Raw genomic sequence first — 4661 nt, 5'->3', positions numbered from 1 at the left:
ACTTTCAGAGTCCGATTTTGGTACTTTAGTTGCGTGATTTAAAAAACGTGGCATTACGTTGGATGGAAACTCTAATGCCATCTTTTCCGCTTGGTTTTAGGCACCTACTATGGTCAGTTGTGCCAAGCTGAAAACAAAGTAACAAATTGAAGTCATGAAGCCAATGAATGGGTTCTCTTTTTCCACCTCCCTGACATTTTCATGAAGCCCCCCCCCCCAACTTTGCTACTTTTCAAAATAACCAGACCAAGCCTAGCCAGCCACAGGCCAAGAGGAGCAATGGCCCATAGTTTGTCAGTTTGTGGGGGAGTTTTGTAGACAATTTGTTCTGGCAGTGATGGTTCATGAATTTTGAACACTGCACCACAATTCCACATTAACAAAATAGAAAAAGTCCATTCAAATTAATTCACCAAGATAGTAGGCAGTGCTTGTCAAATTTTATGGATGGAGATTCAAACTTGGGTTACTTCACCTATCCTATTACTGGCCCAACATAATTTCAAAATCATTATACTCAATTCCTTCTCATATAAACAACCCAGACTAAAATAGGTTGCATGTCAGGCGGTGGTAAAAAAGCCCCATGATTTTCTTGGCATTTCTCACAGTGTCAAGGATGGCTTTGATTAGTGCTCTGTATTTAGAATAGTACGACAGTGAGGTCAGTGCACCATAGCAGTTGAAGTTTGAACCTTCATTTTTGCTCCATAACAAAGAGTTTAAATGCGTACCAGAGCCAAACTAAACACATCTTTGTGCTTTAAGGGGTAGTTCTAAGACTGAATTTACTTTGGAGGCATCATTAATTGCAATCACAGCAATACCAGATTCTAATTATGTGTTTTTCAATCAAAAATGTAGAAATCAGCCAATTAAATGGTATCTGACTAGTTCAAAGTACAATTAAGGGTACCTGAAGGGTAGCTAAAGCTAGTAGTATAACTCCTAGAACCACATATTTTTATCTTAATGAGTTTGGTTTGGATATGGGACGCATTTGAGCGCATTGTTTTGGAACAAGATTGAAGGTTCAAAATTCAACTGCTATGGTATGCTGAGCTTAATGTCGTACTCTTCTAGATACAGAGCCATAGCATTTGACGAGTCCGTTCAACGCAACACTGCCCATCGAAAATCACGCAACTAAAGTACCAAAATCGGACTCTGAAAGTCCGTTTGAGAGCAATTAAAGAAATTGTGAGGTTGGAACACCCTCTAATGAACCCATGATAAAAGTTACAGAGACCCAAAAAACGTCTAAGTTGTTAACTGGTTTCAGGTAGAGGATAATCACGTATGGCCTTGAGTTTGAGTGTTATCAACGCTCATGATCTTTGGATGAATCATGTCGGGGTCACCATTTAAAGCGGGTTCCCTAGGACACGCGTTAGTGCTAATTCTTGTTTATTTCTGGACTACAACATTCATATTCCCAGGGTGGCGAACATGGACTTATAATCCTTATGATTAAGACTTAGACTTAGACTTATAATTCTTCTAATTGCCAGTGTAGCCACGGCCTTTTGGATATTTGGACTGTGAACAGAAACAAAAATTCTAATCTCCTACACTGTTCACTTGTTTCCAAATGAGCATTTCGTACATCTTGTTGAACAGATGAGCTTGGCCAAAGTTGAGCCCAAAACCAAACTTAGGCAACTCTAGAAATATAGCTAAAGTTATGTAGCAAACACAACATTGGATTAGATTTTTCGGCTGCTTCTGCGTCATAGACACAAGCTTTTGACAACTTATCCTAAAAGTAGAATAAAGAGTCAAACTTTGCCGTCCCATTATTATAATCAAGTTAAAATTATCGTAGCTTCATGATTATCTGTTTCAGTACTTGGACCAAATTTTGACGAAATCTTCACCAAAAGTGTACAGTTTAACGACGCACCTTAATCTTCACATTTTTGTTGTCAGTTCAAATTTGTTTTGTGTTTAGGGATTATAACATGGAGTCGCCACAATAGGAAAGATGGGAACATTTCTTGGGCATCTTGTTTGGGCGTCCAAATTTATCTTTTAATATTTGCAGCCAAGAATTGTTCAACTATCCAAATTATACTATTTTGTCCTTTTTGGTGGAAGCAAGAAGAAAGATTACGAATTTTCACCTAGATTAACCTAAGGGGGGGGGGGGGGGTTGGGGGAATTTGAAGGGTTTCAATCATATTTAACGAAAATTAGGATAAATGAAAGCTTTTACGCATTATTTTTCCCTTAAGCGCTGAAGGATGAAAAAATGTTTGTCATGTTGCAATGCTTCCCTTTCCAATGTGTTCCTTGTTCTTCCACAGAACACACGAATTGATTGCTATTGACTGGTAGCTGAAACGTGTACTGTATTTTAGTAAGTCCATGTTTCTGAGTCCAAGGAGAAAAAAGTGTTGAAACTTCACAATGAAGCAAATTTTGCCTTGAAAACCACCAAAATACTTGATTTACCAATCCAAGGGGAGATGGTTGTAATGCATTTGACTAAAATGGGTGACCGAGTTGATCTCGGGTTCATGGGTTCGATCCCAGGTCTCCCCCACCCATCCAAACCCTGCTTCTCTAATGGATATTTGCCTCGAATGGCAAACCTGAACCCAGAATGGACCCCAAATCGCCATGTGCGACATTATTTGAATTGACATTCATGTACCACTTACATGCTTCTCGCAATAAATACATTTTAATTGAAACTTTTCTTTTGAGCTCCTTATAACGTATCTTCACATTTTCGGAGCTTATTTTGCCTGATTTTTATAACCTAAAGAGATTATTTGTAAATACTATTTTTTCCAACTCTGAGTTATCATATTGTCACATCAATACAATCATCAAATATGTTTGCATATTCAGAACTCTATCCAGTATTTGTCAAAGGTGTGTGTTTACTTTGTTGCCACCAAATTCTCAGATTCCGAGACTTATATTTTTCACATGCTGGGTAAATCGTTGCAGATGACCGAGTTCTAAGCAAGTTCCCATTGATGTGGCCATGCATCGATTTGACATTTGGTTGGAAGATCCCTTCTGTCGAATGGAAAGGTTTGGTAGCTCAAGACGGTAGGTATATGAATGGAACTTCTAACTCTGTGGCACTCTTGGTAAATATTTGCCAGTTTTGTTATCTCCCCTCAAACTCCATTGCCTGCAACCACATTGTTCTCGAAACAACTTGCGCTGTAGGAAGAGGTCTCAATATGCGTTGAATCAATGACGTCGACACATCCTTCATAATAGGATGTAACTTCAACAATCATCATACGAAGATTTGATGGCCATTCCGATTATGATGATGATGATGATGATGATGATGATGATGGAGAAGGAGAAAGACCAAAACGTAGGCAAACATTCGCGAACGTATTCAATGACTTCATTTCCTGTGTGGGGCATTCTTCAAATCTGACTTTCCCTATTAAAAAAGGAGGTACTGTGATAAGGTAATGAAAAAGCCAGGTTCTTTAAAGTGGATAAGATTTAATGATGTGAAGTCAGAAATAAAAGATCTAAAATAGAATAGAGTTGTGGAAAATAGGAAGTGGGCACTTATTGTGCCCCTAAAAAAAAGCTTACAAATATCTTCTTTGTTTCTGGCTACATACCAGAATATTGGAACAAGCCCATGTACTCCAAGCAGGGGACCGTTTAGCCCAAAACTATTGACAAGTAGACCTATTCTAACTTTTCGCAAGTGTTGCAAAATATAATGAGCACGGCTCGGGAAAAAAAATCTTTTTTCATGGCCAAATAATCACAAAATTTTTTTAAAGGCATGAAGTATTTCTTTTTTCACAGGAAATAAGTTTCTAAAACGCAAAAAATACTCATAAAAAGATAATATGAAACAAATTTTGCAAAAGTTTGATACAATTACCAGAGGTTTCAATGTTTCGCACTTTTCCAAAGTCTTTGCAAATCGAAGTTGTCTCCTAACTTGGACCCCCAAATTAATACCCTAAACCATGGCGGCATCAACATCAAATTTTATTCCTCTGAGTGATTCATTTTAGCCATCTTACAGTGTCACCTAGGTTATAATGCAAATTTCTTTATATTTGCTCCTTTGTGTATAGTACTGGGATTTTAATTGCATTTTCATGAGAAACGAGAGCTTTTGCCAAAAGGGCTAGCAGGAAGAATGTAAGAATTAGAGAACTGCTATCTTATTGCAACAAACCGAAAAAATTGGGGCAGTAAAGTATATAAAGGAGGTACAAACAGTATCTTTTACAATCCATCTCTAAAAATATCTGTGAGCTTTTTCCTGAACCTGGTTTTAGAGTTAATTGGAGTGAATGTCAAAGTTTTTGCTTTTGAGCTCTCCGAAAAAACAATGAAATACTTACTTATCTTACAGGTTCCTTCAATGTTTCATTGAATGAGCAAGTAAATACCACACATACTTTTTTAAGAAAGGTCAGCAAAGATAGCTCTTGTATCCCTTGCTCTTATTAGGGTTCCGCACTCTCATTGGCTCAGACATGGTGCCCTGTTTGGTGACCTTTATTGTCAAGTATTGTCCCAAAATGAGGTGCTAATGGCGCGTCTATACTAGAGCTGTGTATCAGGTCCGACTTTTCGGATTCGGATCGCATTGACCAAAAAATTTCTATTCGGATTGGGAAAAAATCAGATTCAGATGCCGTCGGATTGAACAT

This window comes from Tigriopus californicus, chromosome 12 (genome assembly GCF_007210705.1).
Source record: "Tigriopus californicus strain San Diego chromosome 12, Tcal_SD_v2.1, whole genome shotgun sequence".
In the NCBI taxonomy this organism is placed as follows: domain Eukaryota; kingdom Metazoa; phylum Arthropoda; class Copepoda; order Harpacticoida; family Harpacticidae; genus Tigriopus; species Tigriopus californicus.
This window is presented reverse-complemented; position numbering follows the sequence as displayed.